The following is a 14,993-nucleotide window of genomic DNA, read 5'->3' on the forward strand; positions in this document are numbered from 1 at the left end:
CAGGAAGATGTAACCATTCCAAGAATTTTGCATACATTCTAGAAACTCCAAACCTAGCTCCATGTGTCTGCAGAGCAAGCTCTCCATGCCGATACTCTGGATCCCTGTACAAACTGTCCTGATTGACACTGAATCCAGCCAACTGGAGAAAGAAATTGTATTGGATGGGAGACTTGTGTAGCTGCCGAAGGTTCCCCCCTGATGATGGCTTTTGAGTGTCATCCATGGAGCCAGTCTCCCAAACAAGGATGAAGAAACATAAAGAAGTTCAGGTTGGTTCATCACAAGCCTGGTTTCAAAAACATGACGGCAACACAAGACCTCAAAAGAATAAACAGCTTAGAGTGAGGAAGACACTGTTCTATGCAATATTTAGTTTCCTTAATATCTCCATGAGATAGGCATTGATGCACCTAGTTTCCATATTTGGAGAACTGAGGTTTGGGTGATGCTGGGACACTCTCAAGGTCACACAGCTGGTGGCTGTGAGAGATGTGGTTTGAATTAGCCCTAAGCCAAACTCTGGAGTCAATGTGCTGATATTTTCTTCTTATGCCAGACAAACAGAAGCAATGTTCATAAAAATCTCTGGGTACTTGCTCATGCTCTGATCTGAAAGAGACATTTGTGCCTCCCACCCTGACTATCAGGCTGTTGAAATGATGGACCTCAAAGAAATGGGAATTTCCCCCAGGAATCTCATGCTGGGAGAAGGGAAAGGCACCAGCCACAGGGGGAGCTTGTGTCCAAGAAAGAGATTTCACACAGTTCTATCAATTTGTCAGGCCACCTTACAGGATAACACTGAAGCCCAGGCAATGAGGAGTCATTGGTAGGTGAAAGCACAGCTTGACAGAGACCCCTTGGGTGTGCACATTCCTGCTCCTCTATTTAAACTTTAATCTCAGTTCAAACCCTAAAGATAGAGTTAGGGGTTTCACTGGATATCTTTGTCCCTCTTCTCCACATGGCCACATTGAATAAAATCTTTTCTGGTTTTCATTTTTAATTTTGTTCTTTTAATTGCCTTACTGAGGATTGGTGGCCAATTCTGACTTGGAACACAAGTATTGATGACACTAGTACTCACCCCTGAGCATGAGAAGGACACAGCCTGCTGTCCTGTGGGATAGACTGAGAAGCCTCATGAACCATCTGCATCATGTGTTGGTGGGAATTACAAAGGACTAAACGCAGGCTGGGTCAGGCTCATTTTCTATTCATGGAGAACTTGCTGCTGGCCAGGGGAGGTACTAGAGGAAGACACCCAGTGACTATTGGCTGTCTGATGATTAACATCTCTGCCCAAATCCAGACACTAGTGCTATCAAGCCACTGCCCCTTTTTTTCCTCGCAAGGTGCAATTCATGTGTCTTCTCTAGAATTTTCTATGTTATAGTTTAGAAGCATTGAACTTCTCTTTGAGACCCCTCCACCTCTGTGATTACAGACAAGGGCTATCACACATCATGACCCGTTCTGTGGCACTAGAAATCAAACCCAGGGCTTCATGCATGCAGGAAGGCACTCTGCCATCTAAGCTGCATGGCCAGCCCACTTCCTTCCTTTTAACACCCTGTCCAAATCAATTTCCCTAAAAAGAGTCCTTCCATTTTCACACAGAAGAAGCAGCTAGCCATGAACTGTCTTCTTCTCCAGGGTGGGGGAGAAAAAGAAAAAGAAAAAGAAATCATATACTTTCAGAGCCTTCTCATTATTATTTCTGGGAAAACACAATAAAGCTACAGCTGGCAGGCACTTATTTTTTTCTTAGCATTTAATAATAGAATTAATTGCTAAGTGGAAAGCTCGCAGCCCCCTTCCTGTTGTGCCTTGCCCTCCGCTATCATTATGAATAGATGTAAAAATCAAAGCTAATTATCATTCGGCATGTTTGAAGCAATAGACTGAACTGCATGCACAAAACTCATTTTTTCCCACCCCAGTCGCAGGTTAACAAGGTTGAGATACACATATGGGCTCACACCTACCCAAACATGCCCAGGTAGGGACGCTTCCCTTGGATGGTGAACTGTTTCTAGGTATTAGGCTGCAGCAGCAGACACCGATTGTGGCTTGGAGTTTGTATTGTGAGTTGCATCAAGGTCAGGTGAAATCAAGGACTCGTGTTATTTGAGAAGCTCATTACCGTGTGGTTTATTTGTCTTGAATGGGACTTGGAGTATTTATTAAGAACCTACTAACGGTAAATTGTTGGAGAAGGAGGGAGCCAAAGGCCATTGTGTAACTGATGACTGACAACTTCATTACAGAGCGAATGTGGAGCTTATTTGCCTTGAATACGACACAAGTGACCCTCTCTCTGGGATACTAAAGTCACCTGAGAATGTGTGATTTCAGCAAGCAAAGAAGCGAGAATACCAAGTAGAAAGGCAGTTATTGTGTGTAGATAGGTAATGAGCTGCAGCAGCAAGAAACTCGGGGTCCTTTCTTCATGAAACTCGGGGTCCTTTCTTCGTGCTACCTGCTACAGGATGATATGCAACTATGGCAGAGAAAACAAAGGCTGAATAAGATACCACTCCCCTCCCCATATGTGGAAGGCCTCTTGGAACAGAGCTGGAAGGACTACATCTCCACCATGGAAGTGGTAAGGGACATTTCAAAGTTCCTTTTAACTTGAACAAAGGCAGTTGATATGCAATTCTTAGGATGGTAGTCATTATTTTCAAGCAAATATCCAATAAGTCTGGATCAGAGGTTCTGTTCAATCTGTAAACTAAACGGTAAGCCACCATGAAGCTAGTTGACTGGAATACGATCTGGGAGCTAAACACGGATGGAGGTATGCTGTGGAGCAAAGGTGGCTCAGGTCCACAGAGCCACCAGCCTTGGAGTTAGGTTAGACCTGATCCACCAGATAGAATCTAATTGCATGTCTAATAATCATTAATCAGGACAGAGACACTTTCTCAGCTAAGATTCCCTCTTCCCAGATGCTCTGGCTTCTATTAGGTAACAAAAACCTAACTAGCACAGAAAGTCCTATTTTTGGGAAAAAGTGTGGCGTACCAAGTAACCTTCCATGGTTTCCCTTTCCAGCGAGCGGCTTTCCCAGTGGTCACCCCAGCCATTCTGTCAAGAAGTCTTGGATTCTTGCCATAAATGACAAATACCACCCACAACTCACTTGGGAGCATACTAGACCTTAAGAAGATATTCATGGAGGACTTCTCAAAACTTCATGTTGCCAAGGCAAAAGTGTTCTCCTGGATGAGGGAGGAGGAAACCCTAGGGCTCCCCTTGGCGCTCCCCAAGTGTCAACATAGATGAGCAATGTGTATGTCCCAGAGCCCAAATGATGAGAAAGCTGGATTTGGCAGTGTTGCGGTATAGAGCCTAGCTGGTTAGCGAAAGTCGTCTTCCAGGGTCTCACATTGACAGTCTGGAATGGGGGAAACAGCTGCAGGAAGTAGGGCTTCCTATGGAGAATGCTAAGAGGCCAGATGGACTAGAAGGGTCTGGAAAAAGAGATTAGGAGGATAGGAAAGTTCTGATTTTGAAAAAGTACGTGCTTGTCACTCACCATCAGTGGACACTTGTGCAGGACTGAGGGGAGCAGGTGGGGGCCCTGTGCTCTCATTCTCCCCAGGACCATTTTCTGTGTCACTGTCTGTCTCTTGCCGATCCATATTCTTTCTCTGTACAATGGACAGGTGTCTTTTGATAGCTGTGTGTTGGCGAAAATACCTTTCCTTGCTCTTGTAAGAGACTTTTTTTTTTTTCAAAACAAAATTTTAGTGTTGATGTAGAGCAGCCAGTTTATGATAAACCATCACTATGTATTAATTAATACATTCTGTATTAAAGCAACCTTGCATTCTGAATAAAGATGACTTGGTGGCACCACAGTGTCAATTTTAAACATCACCTGAATTTTTCCTGTTGATTATTTAGGAATTTTGTATCGATATTAAACAGCACACAAACCTATTATTTTCTCGTTCAGTCCTTGTTTTGGAAGTCAGGTTATGGTGACCTTACATAAAACAAACTGAGATGTTCTTCTAGTTTTTTCTCTTCCAAAAGTGTGTTCCTTTAATTGTTTGGACATTTTTATCTGTACAAAAAGACTAATCTATATAGTTCTATGCTTCTTTTTATGCCTCTCTGAAGACTTAAGCATGCATTTGGGATGGCTTTATGTGGAAGGTGATCTCAGTGTTTTCATGGCCCACGGTTGTTGTGATCAGCATAATTTCCCTAGCTGTTTCATTTCCCCTTCATTGTGGAGGACTGGTTTGTACAATAGAAATCTTCAGACTGAAAGCCCTCCCCTTAAAAAAAAAAGTATTTAAGGATGTTAGTCCATTGATTCTTGTTTTTGCTTCTTTTCTAGAGTTGTCAGTCCAACATTTAAGTTTCCCAAGTCATCTTTTCACCTCTCATCGGAGAGTTTCTCCTTGGCTTTCTTCCCTCTGCTCTTGCTGGAGGTTAGACCACAGTGGACACAAGTGCTTTGTATGCACTCCGCTTGAGTTCTCAGAGATCCTTGAATCTTGCTTAATATCTTTTGTCAGTTTTTAAAAAATTATCTTCAATTATGTTTCCAAATATTGATTTTGGTTATATTCTCTCTTTTGTCTCTGGGGATTCCTACATCCTGGACTCATCCAAATTTTATTTTGCTTAATTTGTTTCTTCTTTTTTTTATGTTGACTAATTCTCTCTTCTGTGTGACTAATCAGCTGCTAATCATACTCATTGAATTTGTAATTTTGGTAATAATATTTTTAATTTGAATATTTTCTATTTGTTTCTTTTATTGAAAATTGGCCATGTCACTATCATGGTATTTTAGCTTCCTCCCAGCACCCTCAGTCTTTTTTGTGTGTGTTTATTTGCCTTAGCATTCTCAAACATGATGATTCTAATCATTTTGAAATATGTGTCTGATTGCTCTAATATCTGGATGTTTGGCACTCTATGCTCGGTCCGTCCTTTTCTGCTGATTTGGGATATTGTTTGTATAAATTATTTTGGACTAATAGACCATTCTCTTCCTACATAGAGGACTTATGTGTACTTCCTTACTCTTGGGACCACTCACTGGCATTCTGCCGAGGGAGTAAGGACCTCGCCCATGAAAGCTCATGGACACTGATACTCAGCCTGATCCCACCACTCTTCTGTGCTGGTGAGAGGTTCTGTCCCCTCTGTTACCCAGTCTGGTTACACTGGTTCTCTGAGCTGGTCAGTGACACCATCTCACCCTTGACCCTTTTAGCTACTTTTGTCAATTTTAACCAAATTTCCAAAGGAAAATGGCTCTCAACCTTTAATATAATCTCTTGTTTCTCTTTGTTAATAATCTTGGTCTGATAGTTATTTTATTTTTAAACTTTCTTATAAGTTTCCAATGTCTTTAACTGACTTTTTAAAAAGAACAAAAAAAAAAAACCATTATTTTAAACTGTTTCATATATTTTTTTTATTTTATGAGTAGTTCAATATGATTGACCAAACCTGCCATTACTCGGGAGAAAAGTCAAAAGTTGTTTTTGATGCCAGAAAATTTGTGTAGTATTAAACTTAATACTATATAAAGCACCACCACTGAACAAGAGATAATTTTTCTACCAAGAAGGTATATAGAATTCTAATGCAAATATAACTTCAAACACCTTGTTCAAATGGGTGATAAGGAAACAGGTGTTAAATATAATATTTTCTCCATGTTACTAGGCTTTTTTTTTTTTTAAATCACCACAGAGTTGTTCTGGGTCTCATGTTTCATCTAATATATAGTCAATGAAAGTAATCTCAATTGGCTTTTTCACCCTCTTGCCTTCAAATGACGATGCTAAAGGGTGGGCACCTAAACAACTCACCAGTATAAACTGATCCCACCAGATGTTTTCATTAATGGGAAATAATATCCATAAATTAGCCTATTTTAAAGATCACCACAATCACCATTTGTTGCTTAAACAGCCATCAGTTGTCTCCAGAGATTTTTACATTCTTATCACCTGAGCAGAAACTGAAAGGCTTATGTTTCCATATCGATCTCTTACAGACAATTGTTAGGAACTGAGCGAATAGTGTAAACTTAATAATCATTCACTGCAAATGTTTTTTATTAATTAAAACATTTTTATTTTTACATACACATTTATATTATTACACGTGTATACAATAAACTACCTATAGCAAGAAGAGCCATGACACAATCAGGAATTATATAAATGTTACATTCTTAGTGTTTTAGCAATTTGTATTTGACAGCCTTGAAGAAAACATCTCTCCTATCTTGGTGCATCTAAAATTCTGAATGTAGATCAATCTCCAGAACATCTTGTCATTATGAACTTAAAACATCTATCTAGACCTAAAAACTTCTTAACCCTTAAACAATTAAGCTTCATTGTAAAACTAAGCTACCTGGTCTTCAACTCCATCAGAGACTTGGAAAGGAATAAACTTGATTACCTGAGTATGCCGGGAGTGCAGGTTAGTAGCTTTCCAAATGAGAAGATGACAGAGACAGTTTGCTACCTGAACAGTCACCCAAAGCTCTCTATAATGTTGGAGCATCTTCTTCAGCCTTCTGGCCCAATATGTCTGACAGACATATTTGTGAGGCAGGAACTATTGCGGACTTGCTTATCCTGTCCTGGCAAAGTTTGGCCATTGACTCTGCTTGAATCCAAGCTTGCCCCCTTTTAGGCAGAATTCTGTCTGTGGTTAAAAAAAAAAAAAAAAAAAAAAAAAAAAGACATTATCCCCAGTGGCTTGTTTGTCACATTTGAAGCCATCTCCATAAGGAGGTTCTTTGATGCTCATCATCCTCTTTGAGGTAGGCTGGGTGTTGCCAGGGGTTAACCTGTCTCATTGTCAGTGAATCTTTAAAATAATAAAAACTTTTAAAAATGCAATATTCTGCATGTCTCTGAAGTTTTTGAAGACCTTATCTAACTGTCCTACCTTATCTTTTATAGAATCATATCTATCTGCCACACCTAACATGTATATTCTTGTGATAAAAGTAGACTAGTGATTGACAGGACCATGATTTGACCAACTAACAATTAACTTGTATAACTTATTTATCCTAAACAGCCTGCAATAGCACTTTCAAAGTATTGGAAGTAAACCTTGTATTAAAACTGAGTTATATGGATACAATACCTCATATTAGTATATATATCTATATCTATATATATAAGGTATGTGAATAAACTTACATTTGAATTCTGTACCACTGTATTTAGAATTAAACTTATTTTGTATCTATATACAAAATTCTGTACCAGTGAATTAAAAATAACCTTGTGAGTGACAATTGAGGCATTAAGTTGAGGAATAGATTCACTAATCTCTTTTTTGTTCTATCTTCCCTATATATTTCTATATTCCCCCTTCTTTTTTTTTCAACTTGTATCTCCAAACCTAAGAATGTAGGATAAGGGAAAAGAGAGACATTGCTGAGTCTAACCTTGTTTTCTTTCTAAATAATACCAACAATGACTTGTAACCAACTCCCACTGATAATAACCCTCTATTGTCCAAGAAAGCAACCAAAAGCCTACCCAAGCCCTTAAGGGAAATGAGACGTCATTCTCTTAAGGTTTCTTTGGGCTGATTTGGGATGAATAATACTTAGTAGGGGCCCAAATAAAATTGGAGGAATGGTTTAATAAGCTAGGAATCGCGTTTGTGGTCCAGTTTCTAAATGTTGAGAAATTCCAGGCTTAATTAGAGTCCTGTGTGGGACAGTCTGAAATGCTGGACCAATTGGGATTAGAAGCTTTCTTTGAAAGTGTAGCTCATCTAATTGAAGTAATCTGCTTAAAATTTGAAAAGATGTTATAATCTTTAGACAGATTCTTAAGTAGAAGATTCAGGGAATAGCTTGTAACTTAAAAAAAAACTACAACTCTACGAAGTAATATGTTTATTTCAGAGTATAGAAATAATGTTTGTTGTTACTTTCATTTAGTAAAGGATGTTGAATATTATCAGAGTTTATACCTACGTTTATTGAGGTGATACTTTATTCTACAGTTTTGGCATGATATATTATGTTTTCTGCTGACCAATTTTGTTTGGCATGGTAAACTATTTTGATATTAGGTGCACCCATTCATTATTGTTAACCTGCTATACGGACTGATATTATCACTAACAACAATTTAAACATTATATAATGACTACTTTTATCTCCATTTTGCTTTTATTGTCCCTTTTGCTTATATATTCACCTACTTGCCCTTACCTTTGGATTCTATTTCATGGAACATTATAACACAGTCACTTTGAGTATTTGCTATCTTAGAAATGAAGTGATATTCTTATGAACAACACATGACTGTTAACCCTTCTTTCATTCCATGCTGCATACTTAGAGTATCAATTCACGTGTATTCAAAACAACTATTTAAATAAAATATCTGGATACAGAAAAAAGTTGTTGTTAAAATTATTTTGTGCTCAGAGTGATTAAAGTGTCTAACTTTTTTTTTCACGAGTGAGAGGTTTTTTTTTATTTTTTATTTTTTATTTTTTTATTAATTTATTCTTGTTACATCTCAATGTTTATTCCATTCATTGTATCCTCCCATTCTTCCCTCTCCTCCCCCATTTTCCCATTATTCCCCTCCCCTATGACTGTTCCTGAGGGGGATTACCTCCCCCTGTATATGCTCATAGGGTATCAAGTCTCTTCTTGGCAACCGGCTGTCCTTCCTCTGAGCGCCATCAGGTCTCCCCCTCCAGGGGACATGGTCAAATGTGAGGCACCAGAGTACGTGAGAAAGTCATATCCCACTCTCCACTCAACTGTGGAGAATGTTCTGACCGTTGGCTAGATCTGGGTAGGGGCTTAAAGTTTACCTCCTGTATTGTCCTTGGCTGGTGCCTTATTTTGAGCGGCACCCCTGGGCCCAAATCTGCCTATCATAATGTTCTACTTGTAGGTTTCTAGGACCCTCTGGATCCTTCTACTTTGCTATTCTCCCATGCTTCTCTCACCTAGAGTCCCAATAGAATGTCCTCCCCTCTGTCCCAGTTTCCTGGTAAGTGAAGGCTTTCATGGAACATATCCCTTAGGCTAGTATGCAGATATAAGTGAGTATATACCATTTGAGTCTTTCTGCTTCTGGGTTAACTCACTCATTATGATCATTTTTAGCTCAATCCATTTATCCACAAATTTCGGGAATTCCTTGTTTTTAATAGCTGAGTAGTATTCCATAGTGTATATGTACCACAGTTTCTTTATCCATTCTTCTACTGAGGGACACTTAGGCTGTTTCCATGTTCTGGCTATTATGAATAAGGCTTCTATGAACATGGTTGAGCAAATTTTCTTGTTGTGTGCTGGAGCATCTTCTGGGTATATTCCAAGGAGTGGAATAGCTGGGTCTTGAGGAAGCCCTATTCCCATTTTTCTGAGATAGCACCAGACAGATTTCCAAAGTGGCTGTACTAGTTTGCATTCCCACCAGCAATGAAGGAGTGTTCCTCTCTCCCCACATCCTCGCCAGCATGTGGTGTCACTTGAGTTTTTGATCTTAGCCATTCTGATGGGTGTAAGATGGAATCTCAGAGTTGTTTTGATTTGCATTTCCCTGATGACTAAGGAGGTTGAGCATTTCTTTAAGTGTTTCTCAGTCATTTGATATTCTTCTGTTGAGAATTCTCTGTTTAGTTCCAAGCCCCATTTCTCAGTTGGGTTATTTGGTTTGGTGGTGTTTAATTTCTTGAGTTCTTTATATATTTTGGATATTAGACCTATGTCAGATGTAGGGTTGGTGAAGATATTTTCCCAGTCTGTAGGCTGTCACTTTGTTCTCTTGACAGTGTTTTCTGCCTTACAGAAGCTTCTCAGCCTCATGAGGTCCCATTTATTAATGGTTGACATTAAGGCCTGGACCGTTGGTGTTCAGGAAGTTGTCTCCTGTGCCAATATGTTCCAGGCTCTTCCCCACTTTTTCCTCTAAGTGACTTAGTGTCTCTGGTTTTATGTTGAGGTCTTTAATCCACTTGGATTTGAGTTTTGTGCAAGGTGACAAATATGGGTCCAGTTGCATTTTTTTACACATAGACCTCCAGTTAGACCAGCACCATTTGTTGAAGATGCTATCCTTTTTCCATTGAATGGATTTGGCTTCTTTGTAAAAAATCAGGTGACCATATGTGTGTGGATTCATATCTGGGTTTTTGATTCGATTTCACTGATCAACCAGCCTGTTGCTGTGCCAGTACCATGCTGTTTTAATTACTATTGCTTTATAGTACAGTTTGAGATCAGGTATGGAGATTCCTCCGGAGCACCTTTTATTGTACAAGATTGTTTTAGCTATTCTGGGTTTTCGTTTTTCCATATGAAGTTCAGAATTGAACTTTCAATGTCTTTAAAAAATTGTGTAGGTATTTTGATAGGGATTGCATTGAATCTGTAGATTGCTTTTGGTAGGATGGCCATTTTTACTATGTTAATTCTCCCAGTCCATGAGCAAGGAAGATCATTCCATCTTCTCAGATCATCTTCAATCTCTTTCTTCAGAGTTTTGAAATTTTTTTCAAACAAGTCCTTCACTTGCTTAGTTAGAGTAACTCCTAGATATTTTATATTGCTTGTGGCTAATGTGAAGGGTGAGGTTTTCCTAATTTCTTCCTCTGCAAGCTTGTCATTTGTGTATAGGAAGGCTACAGACTTTTTTGAGTTAATTTTGTATCCCGCCAATTTGCTGAAGGTGTTTATCAGCTGTAGGAGTTCTCTGGTGGAAATTTTAGGGTCTCTTATGTACACTATCATATCATCTGCAAATAGGGATAATTTGACTTCCTCCTTTCCCATTTGGATACCCTTGATCTCCTTTTGTTGTCTTATTGCTCTGGCTAGAACTTCGAGTACTATATTGAAGAGATATGGAGAGAGTGGGCAGCCTTGCCTTGTTCCCGATTTGAGAGTAATTTCCTTGAGTATCTCACCATTTACTTTGATTTTGGCTACTGGCTTGCTGTATATAGCCTTTATTATGTTGAGGAAAGTGCCTTGTATCCCCGATCTCTGTAAAACTTTAAACATGAATGGGTGTTGAATTTTATCAAATGCTTTCTCTGCATCCAAGGAGATGATCATGTGGTTTTTTATTTTCAGTTTGTTTATATGATGGATTACATTGATGGATTTCCGTATATTAAACCATCCCTGCATGCCTGGAATGAAGCCTACTTGGTCATGATGAATGATATCTTTGATGTGTCCTTGTATTTATTTTCCAAGTATTTTATTTAGTATTTTTGCATCGATGTTCATAAGAGAAATTGGTCTGAAATTCTCTTTCTTTGTTGAGTCTTTGTGAAGTTTAGGTGTCAATGAGACTAGGGCCTCATAGAATAAATTTGGTAATTTTCCATCCATTTCTATGTTTTGGAGTAGCTTCAATAGTATCGGTATTTGCTCGCCCTTGAAGGTCTGGTAGAATTCTGCACTGAAACCATCTGGCCCTGGGCTTTTTTTGGTTGGGAGACCATCGATGATTGCTTCTATTTCTGTAGGGGAAATGGGACCATTTAGCTTGTTTATCTGTTCTTCACTCAACTTTGGCAAGTGAAATTGATCAAGAAAATCGCCCATTTCCCTTAGATTTTCAAATTTTGTGGCGTATATGCCTTCAAAGTAGGATCTTATGATTCTTTGTATTTCTTCAGTGTCTGTTGTTATGTCTCCCTTTTTATTTCTGATTTTGTTGATTTCAATACTGTCTCTCTGCCTTTTAGTTAGTTTGGCTAATGGTCTGTGTATCTTGTTGATTTTCTCAAAGAACCAGCTTTTGGTTTGGTTGATTCTTTGGACTGTTTTCTTAGTTTCTAATTTGTTAATTTCAACCCTGAGTTTGACTATTTCCAGATGTCTACTCCTCTTGGGTATTTCTGCTTCTTTTTTTCCTAGGGCTTCTAGTTGTGTCGTTAAGATGCTTATGTGCGATGTTTCCAATTTCTTTTTAAAGGCACTTAGTGCTATGAATTTTCCTCTTAGCACTGCTTTCAATGTATCCCACAAATTTGGGAATGTTGTTCATTCGTTTTCATTGAATTTCAGAAACTCCTTGATATCTTTATTTCTTCCCTGACCCAGGTGTCATTTACCAGAGAGTTGTTTAGTTTAGTTTCCACATACGTGTAGGCTTTTTGTTATTTCTGTTGTTGTTGAATTGCAGCCTGAGAACATGGTGATCTGATAGAATACAAGGTATTATTTCAATCTTCTTGTATCTATTGAGGCTTGCTTTGTGACCTAGGATGTGATCAATTTTGGAGAAGGTTCCATGGGGTGCAGAGAAGAAGGTATATTCTTTCTTGTTTGGGTGAAAGGTTCTATAGATATCTGTTAGATCCATTTGACCCATGGCATTGGTTAATGATGTTGTTTCTTGGCTTAGTTTCTGTTTCAATGACTTATCCTTCAGTGAGAGTAGGGTGTTGAAGTCTCCCACTATTATTGTGTGGGGATTGATGTGTGGTTTAAGATTTTTTAGAAGATTTTTTACAAATGTGGGTGCCCTCGTATTGGGAGCATAGATGTTCAGAATTGTGATGTCATCTTGGTTGACTTTACCTTTGATGAGTATGAAGTGTCCTTCCTCATCCCTTTTGATTAATTTTGGTTGAAAGTCTATTTTGTTTGATACTAAAATGGCTACGCCTGCTTGCTTCTTGTGACCATTTGCTTGGAATATTTTTTTCCAACCTTTTACCCTGAGGTAATGCCTATCATTATGGGTGAGATGTGTTTCTTGAATGCAGAAGAATGTTGGAGCTTGTTTATGCACCCATTCAGTTAGTCTGTGTCTTTTTATTGGAGAATTGAGACCATTGATGTTGAGAGATATTAATGACCAATGACTGTTAAGAGTCTTAATTTTGATGTTTTTTCCAGTCGAGTGTTTGTGTAGTTGTGTTTTTGCCATGGGATAGTTATCTATTTCCTGAGTAGTTTTGGTTGTAGCTTGACCCTTTGGGATGGAATTTTCCTTCTAGTATCTTCTGTAAAGCTGGATTTGTGGATAGGTACTGTTTGAATTTGTTTTTGTCATGCAATATTTTGTTTTCTCCTTCAGTGGTTATTGATAGTTTTGCTGGGTAAAGTAGTCTGGCTTATCATCTGTGGTCTCTTAGTGTTTGCAGGATCTCTGTCCAGGCCCTTCTGGCTTTTATGGTCTTTGCTGAGAAGTTGGGTGCAATTCTGATAGGTTTGCCATTAAATGTTATTTGGCTCTTTCCCCTTGCAGCTTTTAATATTTTTTTCTTTGTTCTGTATGTTTTGTTTTTTGATTATTATGTGACAGGCAGTTTTTCTTTTCTGGTCAATTCTATTTGGTGTTCTGTAGGCCTCTTGTATGTTTATAGGCATCTCTTTCTTTAGATTGGGGAAATTTTCTTTTATGATTTTGTTGAGAGTAGTTTCTGGGCCTTGGAGTCTGATATCTTCTCTTTCTTCAATGCCTATTATTCTCAAATTTCTTCTTTTCATGGTGTCCTTAATCTCTTGGATGTTTTGTGTCAGGAGTTTTCCAGATTTGGCATTTTCTTTAATGGTTGATTCAAGATCTGTGATTGTATCTTCTAGACCTGAGATTTGTTCTTCCATCTCTTCGATTCTGTTAGAAAAGCTCACCTCTGTGTTGCTCGCCTTCTTCTCTGAGGTCTCACGTTCTCGTTTTTCTTCTGTCTATGTATTTATCATTGACTCCATTTTCATTTTCAGTCTTGAACTGATTTTTTGATTTCTTTCATCTGATTGTTTGTATATTCCTGCAATTTTTTTCAGTTCCACTCTATGTGCTTCTTTTATGTCTCTTGCCTGTTTGTCTGCGTCTTCCTGCATTTGATTACGAATTGTATTTGTTTCCTCCATTACTATCCTCATTACTAAAGATTTGAGGTCATTTTCTTGTATTTCCATTGTATTTGAGTTCTCTGGGTTGTTTTCTTTGGGATAGCTGGAAACTGGAGAAGCCATGTTGTTTTGGGGGTTTTTTCCGTATGCTTTTTCGCTGTCCTTTAGACATCTTGCCGTCTTTGTTTTTGTTAGATAGCTTCCAGAGTTGGATGGAGGGAGTCTGATGATTGATTCACTTGTTTTCTCAAGATTTCCCTAGGCTGGGAGCTCTAATGCTTCACTGGTGTGGATGTTAGGAGGTTAGCCCTGTTGTTTTGGACTCTCACAGACAGTGATCTTCAGCTCCCCTGTGCTGTGGGTCCTGCAATCGTTCTGGGTCTCTGAATGAGCGTTGGGTCAGACCAAGGTATCCACAGCCTTCTGTGTCCCCTGCCATGTCCAGCCAGGAACACTGGGCCTGAACCACGGGCTGAACTCAGCTAGATTCTCAGGGCCTGAACCATCTGCCGAGCTCAACTAGGGATTCTGGGCCCAAAAATGCACACAGGGTCCAGACAGAATTTTTGGGCTGGGACTAGGCACCAAGCTCAGCTAGGGGCTTTTGGCCCTAAGTGCGTGCTGTGGTCAGTTATTGACTCAGGGCCCGAACTGTCCGCCAATCTCAGCCAGGAATTCTGGATTCAAACTGTACACTGTGTCCAACCAGAGTCTTAGAGAGCTGGTGGAACTGAGCGCTCTGCCCAGCCTGTGTCACAGCAGGAGAACCGTGGCTGCGCTGAGCCAGCGTGGGTGGTGGAACTGAGCTCTCTGTCCAGCCTGCATCACAGCAGGAGAACTGCGGCTGCGCTTAGTCAGCACTGGTGGTGGAACCGAGTGCTCCGCCCAGACTGCATCACTGCAGGGGAGCTGCCCCTGAGCTGAGGTGGTGCCTAGGGTGGAACTGAGCGCTCCGCCAAGCCTGCGCCACAGCAGGAGAACTTCGGCTGTGCTTAGCCTGCGCCAATGGTGGAACCAAGCACTCTGCCCAGACTGCGTCACCGCAGGGGAGCTGCCGCTGAGCTGAGGGGGTGCCTACGGTGGAACTGAGTGCTCCAACAAGCCTGGGCCACAGCAGGGGAGC

This window comes from Acomys russatus, chromosome 1 (assembly GCF_903995435.1).
Source record: "Acomys russatus chromosome 1, mAcoRus1.1, whole genome shotgun sequence".
In the NCBI taxonomy this organism is placed as follows: domain Eukaryota; kingdom Metazoa; phylum Chordata; class Mammalia; order Rodentia; family Muridae; genus Acomys; species Acomys russatus.